Source organism: Triticum aestivum, chromosome 7B, assembly GCF_018294505.1.
Source record: "Triticum aestivum cultivar Chinese Spring chromosome 7B, IWGSC CS RefSeq v2.1, whole genome shotgun sequence".
In the NCBI taxonomy this organism is placed as follows: domain Eukaryota; kingdom Viridiplantae; phylum Streptophyta; class Magnoliopsida; order Poales; family Poaceae; genus Triticum; species Triticum aestivum.
The window spans coordinates 635,069,922-635,085,078 of NC_057813.1; positions in this window are offsets into that span (position 1 = coordinate 635,069,922).

Genomic DNA, 15,157 nt, shown 5'->3' on the forward strand with positions numbered 1-15,157 from the left:
ATAGTCAACAGGTAATTTCAATCATTATTAACTATTAGTTCCTGATATGAACTATTTAATAACCCCTTTATTAATTTTCTTTGCCGGCGGGCAGGGCATGGGCAAAGTTCATCGCGGTGACTCCTGGAGAATGGCCAAAAAAATTGTTTTGGCATCGACCCAAGGTAAGTAATTAAGTAGTACTAGCTAGCTACCATCTCTTTAATTCTTGTTTCAATATCATTAATTAATTATTATGCTTGATTAATCATTATCTGATTCAATTCCATTCTCGTAAAGGCCCTGAGGCAGGCAAAAGGGAATAATCTGTGTGCATACTACGTTTGCGAGAACATTCGCATGATGACGTGCGAAAGGAGCAGATCTGATAGACAGGACTGGGTACGTTTTTGTCAGAACACTATTCACACCATTATCGATATCTAGTCACACAACTAACACACATGCATATTGATATCCTTCTTAACAGTTCAGATCGGTGCGGGATAAGTTCCTACCATCGGACCGCATACAAGCACTTCAAGAGGAAATAGCCAGATTTTTGCTCGACCAGGTCATAGATCCGAAAGGAGAATACTATTATCCGCTACCGCCCTCATGAACCACTTGTCATCGTGCTCCGAAGGCACCAAGGCAACATGTAGTAGAAATTGTATATGTATATACATGTGTATATGTGTGAATAGTTAATGGTGTTTGCTGTGAGACATTCGATGATATTATATATATATATATATATATATATATATGCGGTTCTACGTATGAGAAAATCTATTTAATATATATGCATAACGTGTACAATTTGTAGTATCGTGAAATACCAGCAAACAAAAAAGAATTAAATGGAAAATAAAGCCAAATTGAAAACACAAAATTAAAGCAAAAATTTTAAAAAAACACCCAAGCATTTAGTACTGGTTGGTGTTACCAACCGGTACTAATGCCCTCCACGCAAACGGGCCTGGCTCGTGCCACGTGGTGGCACTTTAGCGCCGGTTCGTGACGAACCGGTACTAAAGGCCGGGGACCTATAGTCCCCACTCTTTAGTGCCGGTTGGCGAACCGACACTAAAGCCCGTTACGAACCGACACTAAAGGCCGATTCTGCACTAGTGTTAGTCCACAAACGATTCTAGCAGCAGTGACCGTTGGATGTTAATCCAACGGCCGTGCTGCTTCTTCAATATCTGATCTTCTTGCTCCAGCCGCCCAAACCAGCTCCGGTGGGACTGCCTGCTCCCGCCTCCCGTGGCCGGCTATGCTGCCGCACAGGCCGCACCGCCCACCCTACTTCATTGCTGGCCAGGACATTCCTCTACTCACCCACACCTCCTGTTATTTTCCGACGACGGCAGCCGGATCAGTAAACCCTCGTACTCCCCATCGCGTGGGCAACCATTGCCGAGTCTTCCCCGGCTCCGTGTCGTTCCCTTCCTAGGCCTCGCCGTCGTCCACTGCCATGGTGCTCTCGGCGCGGCCTGGTCAACGTGGTCAACGAACGACATCCATCGGCCGTGGACTGTACGCGCAAAATAATGATTCCTCCACCTGACAACTGGGACCCACCGGAAGGGCCTCTGTATTTTGTGAGAAAAAACGTTCCCCCCGCTGACATGTCGGACCCACCAGCTATATCTTTGCACGCAAGGAAGTGCCTCCTTATTACACACAAAAAATGAATACCCACACTGCTAGATGGGACCCACCATAGTGGGAGGATGACTTGTGGGCCAACTAAGTTGACGGGGACGGAGGGCTTTGTCAACTTAGTCAATATGAACGATTCTAGCTCCAGTGATCGTACGATGTCCATCCAACGGCCATAGTGCTTCTTCAACCTCTGGTCTTCTTGCTCCAGCCGCCCAAAGCAGCGCCGGTCGTGCTCCTGCCTCTTGTGGCCGGCTGTGATGCCGCGGAGGCCTCACCGCCCCCTACTACTCGCACCGCTGGCCCAGGGTATCCCTCTACTCACCCACACCCCCTGTTATTGTGCGGTGATGGCAGCCTCACACCGCAGCCGAACCAGTGAACCCTCGTAATCCTCTCCACGTGGGCTACCACTGCTGCGTCTTCCCCGGCTCCGCGTCGTCCCCTTCCTAGGCCTCGCCGTCGTCCAGACCACCGCCCTGGTGCTCTCGGCGCAGCGTGGTCAACGTGGTCAACGACCGACTTCCATCGGAAGAGTACTGTACATGGAGAGGCTGACAGCTGGGTCCAGGCGGTCGCAAGGAAGTGCCTCCTTATTACGCGCAAAATAATTATTCCTCCACCTGACAGCAGGGACCCACCGACGGGCCACCTTATTTCGTGAAAAAAATGTTTCCCCCTGACTGCTGGGACCCATCGGATGGGCTAGCGTATTTTGCGAAAAAACGTTCCCTGCGCTGTCAGCTCGGACCCACCGGAAGTGCCTCCTTATTACGCACAAAAAAACGAATACTCCCCTTGCTAGCTGGGACCCACCATGGTGGGAGCCTGACTTATGGGCCTACTAAGTTGACTGTGACGGGGGCCTTTGTCAACTTTAGCCAATATGAACGATTCTAGCTCCAGTGACTGTACGATGTCCATCCAACGGCCGTAGTGCTTCTTCACCCTCTGGTCTTCTTGCTCCAGCCGCCCAAAGCAGTGCCGGTCGTGCCGCATGCTCCTGCCTCCCGTGGCCAGCTGTGCTGCCGCGGAGGCCTCACCGCCCCCTACTATTCCCACCGCTTGCCAGGCCCTGTGGCGACGTCAGCCTCACACCGCAGCCGAACCAGTGAACCCTCGTACTCCTCTCCGCGCGGACTTCCACTGCCGCGTCTTCCCCGGCTCCCCATTGTGCCCTTCCTAGGCCTCGCCGTCGTCCACCGCCCTGGTGCTCTCGGTGCAGCATGGTCAACATGGTCAAGGAACGACTTCCATGGACGTGGACTGTATGTGGAGAGGCTGACAGCTGGGTCCACGGCCGCAGCAAGGAAGTGCCTCCTTATTACGCGGAAAATAATGATTCCTCCACCTGATAGCTGGGACCCACCAGACAAGCCACTGTATTTCGCAAAAAAATGTTTCTCCTTGACTGCTGGGACCCACCAGCTACATCTTCGCATGCAAGGAAGTGCGTCCGGGCAAAAAAAACAAAACGATTCGCCCCCCTGACCGCTGGGACCTACTAGCGACACCTTCACACGCAAGGAAGTGCGTCCGGGCAAAAAAAGATTCACCCCCCTGACTGCTGGGACCCACCAGCTACATCTTCGCACGCAAGAAAGTGCGTCCGGGCAAAAAAAACCAAAACGATTCGCCCCCCTGACTGCTGGGACCCACCAGCTACATCTTCGCACGCAAGGAAGTGCCTGACAGTCGGGACCCACCTGGTCGAAGCATACGTAGCGTTGTCATTCTGGTCGCAAACGTGTACGTACATATATACTGGTGAATGTAGAGGCACGCACGTGTCATTGTAGAGGCGCGCACGTAGCATGTACACGTACTACAGCGGCGAGGGTGCAAGAAATAAAATAAGGCCATATATGTACATACGGGCAGGGTCTCTAACGCCTATCGCGCATACGTACATGGCTGGGTCGGAACGGAGAAACATCGTCGTCGTCGTGTTCATGGGGAGCCAACCGGCTGGGTCGGAATGGAATGCGTGTTTGTGTTCATCGGGGGGGCTTGGATGGAACAGGCGATGGAAACGAGGCCTGGCGTACCGCACAACGGAGGAAACGGCCTTGTGTTTGACCGGCCACGTTCAAAACGGTGTCCTGTTGATCGGGAGGGGCCTGGCGTACCGCGAAACGGAGGAAAGGGACCTCCTATGGTCGAAACGGGGGTCCTGTTGATCGGGAGGGGTGTGGTGTACAGCAAAACGGAGGAAACGGACCTCCTACGGTCAAAACGGGGGTCCTGTTCATCGGGAGGGGTGTGGCGTACCGCAAAACGGATGAAACCAACCTCCTACAGTCGAAACAGGGGTCCTGTTCATAGGGAGGGGTGTGGCGTACCACAAAACGGGACTCCACGGGATACTGTTCATCTCCACCGTCAACCTCCTCCAGCCTCCACGGGCTACCGTCGACCTCCTCCAGCCTCCACGGGCTCTTGTTCATCCAGCCTCCACCACGCGCTACTCCACCGGCTACTATTCAACCACCCCTCCACGAGCACCCCTCCACCATCTACTGTTCATCCAGCCCTCCACACCACGGGGTCCTGTTCAACCACCCCTCCACGACCACCCCTCCACCGTCTACTGTTCATCCAGCCCTCCACACCACGGGTTCCTATTCATCCAGAGGCAACGCCACCGCTCACTGTTCATCGAAACCCCCCCGCAACGCTCATTGTTCATCCAATCGATCGGCTTCAGTTAGCAGCAGTACCGAAGGAATAGCTCCATCGGGTTCAGTTAACAGCCATCGATCGATCGCTGGGGTTCAGTAACGCGTAGCCTGCAGTGCAATCGCTCGGGTTCAGTTAGAGCCCAACGCCTCACTCGGCTTCAGTTAGAGCCAACGCCTCACACACACGCGCGTACATACGAGAGAAACGCGCATCATTCCGCCCCCGACCTCCCACCGTAACCGGCAACTCCCCGAAATTTTCCTGCCCCTCGCTTCTACCACGGTTTTTTCCGTCATGGACGGCCCAAAGAATGTCATGCAGCTGCGTCTCCGGCCCGCCCAGGACGAAAAGCCCATTTTCTGTCATGATTTTTTGTCATAGAAGTAGGAGCCCACCACATCTATGATGATACCGGGTTTTGTCACAATTATCGTCATAGAAGTGTCATATGTATGACAGAAAAAAAATTCGTTCGGCCCAAAATGTCACGGATGTGTCTTTTTTTTGTAGTGCCCCCAAGCTTAAACCTTTGCTTGTCCTCAAGCAATTCAGTTGATAAACTGAAAGTGATAAAGAAAACCTTTTACAAACTCTGTTTGCTCTTGTTGTTGCAAATATGTAAAGCCAGCATTCAAGTTTTTTAACAAAGATTATGAACTAACCACATTCACAATAACATTTAGGTCTCATGTTTACTCATATCAATGGCATAATCAACTAGCGAGCAATAATAATAAATCTCGGATGACAACACTTTCTCAAAACAATCATAATATGATATAACAAGATGGTATCTCGCTAGCCCTTTCTGAGACCGCAAAACATAAATGCAGAGCACCCCTGAAGATCAAGGACTGACTAAACATTGTAATTCATGGTAAAAGAGATCTAGTCATACTCAATATAAATTAATAGTAATGCATGCAAATGACAGCGGTGATTTCCAACTGGTGCTTTTTAATAAGAGGATGATGACTCAACATAAAACTAAATAGATAGGCCCTTCGCGGAGGGAAGTAGGGATTTGTAGAGGTGCCAGAGCTCGATTTTGAAATAGAGATAAATAATATTTTGAGCGGCATACTTTCATTATCAACATAACAACCAAGATATATCGATATCTTCCATGCTACACACATTATAGGCGGTTCCCAAACAGAATGGTAAAGTTTATACTCCCCCGCCACCAACAATCATCAATCCATGGCCTGCTCGAAACAACGGGTGCCTCCAACTAACAACAATCCTGGGGGAGTTTTGATTGCAATTATTTTGATTTGATTTGAGCATGGGATTGGGCATCCCGGTGACCAGCCATTTTCTCGTGAGTGAGGAGCGGAGTCCACTCCTCGAGAATAATCCGCCTAGCATGGAAGATATAGACAGCCCTAGTTGATACATGAGGTGTTCGAGCATACAAAACAGAATTTCATTTGAAGGTTTGGAGTTTGGCACATACAAATTTACTTGGAACGGCAGGTAGATACCGCATATAGGAAGGTATGGTGGACTCATATGGAATAACTTTGGGGTTTATGGATTTTGGATGCACAAGCAGTATTCCCAGTTAGTACAAGTGAAGGCTAGAAAGAGACTAGGAAGCGACCAACTAGAGAGCGACAACAGTCATGAACATGCATTAAAATTAATAGACATTGAGTGCAAGCATGAGTAGGATATAATCCACCATGAACATAAATATCGTGGAGGATATGTTGATTTTGTTTCAACTACATGTGTGAACATGTGCCAAGTCAAGTCACTCAAATCGTTCAAAGGAGGATACCACCCTATCATACCACATCACAACCATTTTAATAGCATGTTGGCACGCAAGGTAAACCATTATAAACTCCTAGCTAATTAAGCATGGCATAAGCAACTATAATCTCTAATTGTCATTGCAAACATGTTTATTCATAATAGGCTGAATCAGGAACGATGAACTAATCATATTTACAAAAACAAGATAGGTCGAGTTCATACCAGCTTCTCTCAACTCAATCAGCCCATCATATATCGTCATTATTGCCTTTCACTTGCATGACCAAATGGTGTGGATAATAATAATAGTGCACGTGCATTGGACTAAGCTGGAATATGCAAGCATTTAATACAAGGGAGAAGACAAGGTAATGTGGGCTCTTGGTTAAATCAGTAATAATGCATATGAGAGCTACTCAACATTTTCATCATGGTCTTCTCCTCTCGACCCCCAAAGACAAGAAAAGAAATAAAACTATTTACATGGGAAAGCTCCCAACAAGCAAAAGAAGAATGAGAATTTTTTTAATGTTCTTTTAATTACTACTACTACAGGCATGGAAAGTAAACTGGCTAAAAGCTACAACTAATTTTTTTTGGTTTTTCTTAAGGTTATACAAACACGCAATAAAGAGACTTAGAAAAGAAAATAAACTAGCATGGATAGTACAATGAAAAAGTATGAGCACCGACAACTGGAATGAGTGTGTGAACATGAATGTAATGTCGGTGAGAAATACGTACCCCCCCCCCAAGCTTAGGCTTTTGGCCTAAGTTGGTCTATGCCCATGGAACAAAGTTGTAGCTGGGGTCATACTGAGATGCAACAGCTACTTCCTCATGAGCTGCAGCTTGGAGGCGAGCTGCCTCTGTCCTCCTCTCGTATTCGTTTGCCTCCTCCCTGGTTATAATATATCTCCTTTTTGCCTGAAAGTCAAAGAAAGTGGGAGCAGGGAGAGCAGTATGGACAGTATGCCGTCTGTCAAAGATTAGTCTATACTGGAGGAAATGTTCATTCCTCTCAAGAAACTGATGGCTACATTATAATCTAGATAAGCGGGGGGGGGGGGCAACTCCATATAATTTTTATGTAGGGGTATCTCAAGAAAATTAGCCACACGGGTTGCATAAATCCCACCAAACAAGTCTCCCATTAAACTATTATTATGCAACCTACGTGCAACGATGGCCCCCAAGTTATATTGTTTATCTCCTAGCACAGCACTCTTGAGGACACTAAGATCTAGAACACACATGTGACATGCCTCGTCCTTGCCATTTATGAATCTACCTATAAAGAGAGCAAAATAATGTATAGCAGGAAAATGAATGCTCCCAATGGTAGCTTGTGTTATTTCTCTAGATTCCCCCACAGTGATACTAGCAAGAAAATCATTAAATTCAGATTGCGAGGTTCACTAGCACTACCCCATTGCGGAAGTTTACAAGCAGTATTAAAGTCTTCTAAGTCCATGGTATAAGTTTATTATAAAGATCAAATAGGACAGTGTGAGAATTGCGTGAAGATGTGAATTTGAACCTTCTCACAAATGAATCAGTTAAGTGGTAATACCGAGGGCACTTATCTAGCATGAAGCCCTCGAGTTCAGCATTACTCACATATGCGTCAAATTCATCCTTGATGCCTGCTTGGACCATAAACTCCTCTGATGGCCATTCACAAGGCCGCACTTGAGCTTCCCTCGGTGGTTCATCGTCAGGCTCACGTATCGTGAGCCTTTGTCCTCGCTTCCTTGAGGAACCACCTTGGTATATTTTCCTATGCATATTTCTTTCTCTAAAAAAATTCTGAAAATTTTAGTGACTCAAAATAAAGGTGAACCAAACTCAGCAAACTTGATAGAAACTACTCTCACAAGTGCCTAGAGACTATATCATGCATTAGAACTACTTGGGACCAAATAAATTTGACATGCAAGCTCATGAACAGGGTCACCTTAGCAGCAAAAATTTGCAATGAATAAGCATTAAACCAAAAACTAATTGGACCATTGGAGGAGTCACATACCGAAGAACAATCCCCCAAAGCAGTTTTGTGAGTGGAGCTTTGAGCAAGGAGATCGAAAATGGCAGCAAGATGAGATAGAACTCGTGCTTGAGCTGGTTGGTGATTTTTTGGGAGGAAGAAGGAGTGTGTGGGTGCAAGAATAAGTGGAGGGGGGCCACCAAGGGCCCACGAGGCAGGGGGCGTGCCCCGGGGGGTGGGCGCACCCTGGACCCTTGTGGCCATGTGGTTGCTCCCTCTAGTGTATTCTCGGTGCCAGATATTCTCAAATATTCTAGAAAAAATCATATTTCATTTTCTGGGCATTTGGAGAACTTCTATTTTCGGGGTATTTTTTATTGCAAGGATAATTCAGTAAACAGACAAAAAAATACTATGTTTGCTTTATTTAATCTAAATAACAGAAAGTAAAAGGAGGGTACAGAGAGTTGTGCTTTCTAACTTCATCCATCTCATGCTCATCAAAAGGAATCCACTAACAAGGTTGATCAAGTCTTGTTAACAAACTCATTCCGAATCGCATGAAACCGGAGAATTTTCGAATAGCACTAGGTTACCTCAATGGGTATATGCCCCAATAATAAGAATATCATATTTCTTCTTGACAGTAGGAAAAGGAAATTCAAAACCTCCAATAGTAATTGTTGGAATTTTTCCAATAGAATTTATACTGTGAACTTGAGGTTGTTTCCTCGAAAAGTGTACCGTATGCTCATTACCATTAACATGAAAAGTGACATTGCCTTTGTTGCAATCAATAACAGCCCCTGTAGTATTCAAAAATGGTCTTCCAAGGATAATCGACATACTATCGTCCTTGGGAATATCAAGAATAACAAAGTCCGTTAAGATAGTAACGTTTGCAACCACAACAAGCACATCCTCACAAATACCGATAGGTATAGCAGTTGATTTATCAGCCATTTGCAAAGATATTTCAATAGGTGTCAACTTATTCAAATCAAGTCTGCGATATAAAGAGAGAGGCATAACACTAACACCGGCTCCAAGATCACATAAAGCAGCTTTAACATAGTTTCTTTTAATGGAGCATGGTATAGTGGGTACTCCCGGATCTCCCGGTTTCTTAGGTATTCCACCCTTAAAAGTATAATTAGCAAGCATGGTGGAAATTTCAGCTTCCAGGATCTTTCTTTTATTTGTAACAATATCTTTCATGTACTTAGCATAAGGATTCATTTTAAGCATATCAGTAAAACGCATACGCAAAAAGATAGGTCTAACCATTTTAGCAAAGCGCTCAAAATCCTCATCATACTTTTCTCTTGGACGGCTTAGGAGGAAAAGGCATGGGTTTCTGAACCCGTGGTTCTCTTTCTTTACCGTGCTTCCTAGCAATGAAGTCTCTTTTATCATAACGTTGATTCTTTGATTGTGGGTTATCAAGATCAACAGCAGGTACAATCTCTACATCATTGTTATTGCTAGGTTGAGCATCAACACGAACATTATCATTAACATTATCACTAGGTTCATGTTCATCACCAGATTGTGTTTAATCATCAGAAATAGAAATACCATTAGGATTCTCAGGTGTGTCTACAACAGGTTCACTAGAAGCATGCAAAGTCCTATCATTTTTCTTCTTCTTCTTTTTAGAAGGACTAGGTACATCAACATCATTTCTCTGAGAATCTTGCTCAATTCTCTTAGGGTGGCCCTCAGGATACAAAGGTTCCTGAGTTATTCTACCACCTCTAGTCATAACTCTCACAACATTATCATTTTTCTTATCATTTAAGTCATTGAGCAAATCATTTTGAGCTTTAAGCACTTGTTCTACTTGAGTGGTAACCATGGAAGCATGTTTACTAATAAGTTTTAGTTCACCTTTAACTCTAGAGTCTAGACATATAATCACTCAAGTGTTCAATCATATAAGCATTATGTTTCAATTTTCTACCAACATAAGCATTGAAGTTTTCTTGTTTAACAATAAAATTATCAAACTCATCTAAGTATTGGCTAGCAGACTTATAATGAGGAATATCACCTTCATCAAATCTATAGAGATAATTTACCTTTACAACCTGTGTCGGGTTATCAAGACCATGTATTTCTTTAATAGGCGATAAATTAAGGCCATGTATTTCTTCAACAGGAGGTAAATTCTTAACATCTTCAGCTTTAATACCTTTTTCTTTCATAGATTTCTTTGCCTCTTGCATATCTTCAGGACTGAGAAATAGAATACCCCTTTTCTTCAGAGTTGGCTTAGGAGTTGGTTCAGGAAGTGTACAATTGTTTTCATTAGTCAAGATATTATTCAATAACAATTCAGCTTGATCAATAGTTCTTTCCCTGAAAACACAACCAGCACAACTATCCAGGTGGTATGTGGAAGCATCGATTAGTCCATTATAAAAGATATCAAGTATTTCATTTTTCTTGAGAAGATGATCAGGCAAAGCATTAAGTAATCGGAGAAGCCTCTCCCAAGCTTGTGGGAGACTCTCTTCTTCAATTTGCACAAAATTATATATTTCCCTTAAAGCAGCTTGTTTCTTATGAGCGGGGAAATATTTAGTAGAGAAGTAATAAATCATATCCTGGGGACTATGCACACAACCAGGATCAAGAGAATTAAACCATATTTTAGCATCACCCTTTAATGAGAATGGAAATAGCTTGAGGATATAGTAGTAGCGAGTTTTCTCATCATTAGTGAATAGGATGGCTATATCATTCAGTTTAGTAAGATGTGCCACAACAGTTTCAGATTCATACCCATAAAAAGGATCAGATTCAACCAAAGTAATTATCTCAGGATCGACAGAGAAATCATAATCCTTACTCAGTAATAAAGATAGGTGAAGTAGAAAAAGTAGGGTCATATTTCATTCTAGCATTCAGAGACTTTTCTTTCAGCTTAGCTAATAATTTCTTAAGATCAGATCTATCTTTGCAAGCAAGAAAATCTCTAGCAGTTTCTTCATCCATAACATAACCCTCGGGCACAACAGGTAATTCATATCTAGGGGGAGAATCTTCATCATCACTTTCATCAATATTATCAGTTTCAATAATTTCATTCTCTCTAACCCTAGCAAGTTGTTCATCAAGAAATTCATCTAGTGGCACAGTAGTATCAAGCATAGAAGTAGTTTCATCATAAGTATGATGCATAGCAGAAGTGGCATCATCAATAACATGCAACATATCAGAATTAATAGCAGAAGCAGGTTTAGGTGTCGCCAGTTTACTCAAAACAGAAGGTGAATCAAGTGCAGAGCTAGATGGCAGTTCCTTACCTCCCCTCGTAGTTGAGGGAAAAATCTTAGTTCTTTCGTCTTTCAAGTTCCTCATAGTGATCAGCAGATATAAATCCTAAGTGACTCAAAGAATAGAGCTATGCTCCCCGGCGACGGTGCCAGAAAATAATCTTGATAACCCACAAGTATAGGGGATCGCAACCGTTTTCAAGGGTAGAGTATTCAACCCAAATTTATTGATTCGACACAAGGGGAGCCAAAGAATATTCTCAGGTATTAGCAGTTGAGTTGTCAATTCAACCACACCTGGATAACTTAATATCTGCAGCAAAGTATTTAGTAGCAAAGTAGTATGAAAGTAACGGTAACACTGCAAAAGTAACAATAGCAGTTTTGTAGTAATTGTAACAGTGGCAACGGTAAAGTAACTAAGCAAAGATCAATATGTGAAAAGCTCATAGGCATTGGATCAGTGATGGATAATTATGTCGGATGTGATTCCTCATGCAATAGTTATAACATAGGGTGACACAGAACTAGATCCAATTCATCAATGTAATGTAGTCATGTATTCCAAATATAGTTATACATGCTTATGGAAAAGAACTTGCATGACATCTTTTGTCCTACCCTCCTGTGGCAGCGGGTTCCTATTGGAAACTAAGGGATATTAAGGCCTCCTTTTAATAGAGTACCAGACCAAAGCATTAACACTTGGTGAATAAACGAACTCCTCAAACTACAGTCATCACCGGGAGTGGTCCCGATTATTGTCACTTCGGGGTTGCCGGATCATAACACATAGTAGGTGACCGTTGACTTGCAAGATAGGATCAAGAACTCACATATATTCATGAAAAAATAATAGGTTCGGATCTGAAATCATGGCACTCGGGCCCTAGTGACAAGCATTAAGCATAGCAAATTCATAGAAACATCAATCTCAGAACATAATGGATACTAGGGATCAAACCCTAACAAAACTAACTCGATTACATGGTAAATCTCATCCAACCCATCACCGTCCAGCAAGTCTACAATGGAATTACTCACGCACGGCGGTGAGCATCATGAAATTGGTGATGGAGGATGGTTGATGATGACGATGGCGACGGGTTCCCCTCTCCAGAGCCCCGGACGGACTCCAGATCAGCCCTTCCGAGAGAGATTAGGGCTTGGCGGCGGCTCCGTATCGTAAAACGCGATGAATCCTTCTCTCCGATTTTTTTCTCCCCGAACGTGAATATATAGAGTTGGAGTTGAGGTCGGTGGAGCACCAGGGGGCGTGCCCAGGGGGGTAGGGCGCGCCCCCACCCTCGTGGACAGGGTGTGGGCCCCCTGGCCTTTATTCTTTCACCAGTATTTTTTATTAATGCCAAAAATATTCTCCGTGGAGTTTCATATCATTCCGAGAACTTTTATTTTTGCACAAAAATAACACCATGGCAATTCTGCTGAAAACAGCGTCAGTCCGGGTTAGTTCCATTCAAATCATGCAAGCTAGAGTCCAAAACAAGGGCAAAAGTGTTTGGAAAAGTAGATACGATGGAGACGTATCAACTCCCCACTACAAAAAAAATATACTTCCGTGATGATACGTGTTTGTCACAGTAGGTCGCATTTTTTGTCATGTATGTACATCCATGACAAATTTATGACAGAATCAAGATAGTCATACATGTACAAATTTATGACAGAATCAAGATAGGCATGTATTCCGAATATAGTCATATGTGCTTATCTTCTATATCTAAATAGGAACACCCCACTAGAGGGAATTCTCTCAACATGCAAGGTATCCACCTCATCAAAAATCTTTGAGCAATCTTAGCCTGCCACCTATGCAAATCTGCCACCTAATAAAAAGCAGAAAAAATCATATTAGAGAGATGTATAGCACACCATCGGCCCTGCCATTTATTTTCCTCCATGCACTCTTTCATTTCACCCATTAACCTACAGTTAAGAGCTAAAGTTATACAGCCACTGATTATCCCAGCGTGCATACGACCAGTCCAATTTCCCTTTGGCTTCCACCCCACGACGTAAAGCATACTCCCATTACAACTTTTTCCCATTAATGTAATTGAAACTGAACTAGGAGTAGCAGCTGAGGAGGTAGCCGAGGAGTCAATTTTTTGCTTGAAATACCCGAATAGTCTTGCTGTCAAGCACATCACAAGTACTTCAGGTTGTGGAGGCGGATCCGCGTTGAGTATTTGCGTCCATCTAGGCGGATCAGGCCCTGGCAACTTGGGATCAACGCGAGCTATATCCGAATATCCATGAGTGTCCCCATCTATTCTCCTTTCGCCTCCCTTCTTTGCGCACCATTGGGAACCATCTTAAATCAGTTCATCGCCTATGAATTCCACAAGCAGGCCTAAGGAATTTATCTTCTACCAATCTATTTAGTCCTGACAGTCCGTGAACGCTCTACACACCATCACAAAGGCGATGGATGGCTGATTGATGACCAGATCACATCTGTTAGCAAGGGGAGACATCAGCTAGGTCATCATGGTATCTCGCACCTTAACACTAGAGCTTTGAATATTTGAAGTGTGCTAAGATATTTTAGCTAATAATTTTCTGCTCTAGATTCACTTTTGCGTTGGATATGTATATGGGCATATGTTCGCCAGTGTGGTGGATGATGCCCAGGACAAGATGCTGGGTATTTTGAATAACAACATGTATCTTTTGCTTCAGTGTCGTGTGTTTTGTTCAAAACACCTCATCAAACATCTTTGAGCAATCTTAGCCTGCCACCTATGCAAATCTGCCACCTAATAAAAAGCAGAAAAAATCATATTAGAGAGATGTATAGCACACCACCGGCCCTGCCATTTATTTTCCTCCATGCACTCTTTCATTTCACCCATTAACCTGCAATTAAGAGCTAAAGATATACAGCCACTGATTATCCCAGCTGTGACGCCCCCGATTCAATCGTACACTAATCATGCACGCAAACGTGTACGATCAAGATCAGGGACTCACGGGAAGATATCACAACATAACTCTAAAAACATAAATAAGTCATACAAGCAACATATTACAAGCCAGGGGCCTCGAGGGCTCGAATACAAGTGCTCGATCATAGACGAGTCAGCGGAAGCAACAATATCTGAGTACAGACATAAGTTAAACAAGTTTGCCTTAAGAAGGCTAGCACAAACTAGGATACAGATCGAAAGAGGCGCATGCCTCCTGCCTGGGATCCTCCTAAACTACTCATGGTCGTCGTCAGCAGCCTGCACGTAGTAGTAGGCACCTCCAGTGTAGTAGGAGTCATCGTCAACGGTGGCGTCTGGCTCCAGGGCTCCAACATCTGGTTGCGACAACCAGGTAGAAGGGAAAAGGGGAAAAATGGAGAAAAGCAACCGTGAGTACTCATCCAAAGTACTCGCAAGCAAGGAGCTACACTGCATATGCATGGGTATATGTGTAAAGTGCCATATCGGTGGACTAAACTGCAGAATGCCAGAATAAGAGGGGGATAGCTAATCCTGTCGAAGACTACGCTTATGGCAACCTCCGTCTTGCAGCATGTAGAAGAGAGTAGACTGAAGTCCTCCAAGTAGCATTGCATAGCATAATCCTACCCGGCGATCCTCTCCTCGTTGCCCTGTTAGAGAGCGATCACTGGGTTGTATCTGACACTTGGAAGGGTGTGTTTAATTAAGTATCCGGTTCTAGTTGTCATAAGGTCAAGGTACAACTCCAAGTCGTCCTGTTACCGAAGATCATGGCTATTCGAATAGATTAACTTCCCTGCAGGGGTGCACCACATAACCCAACA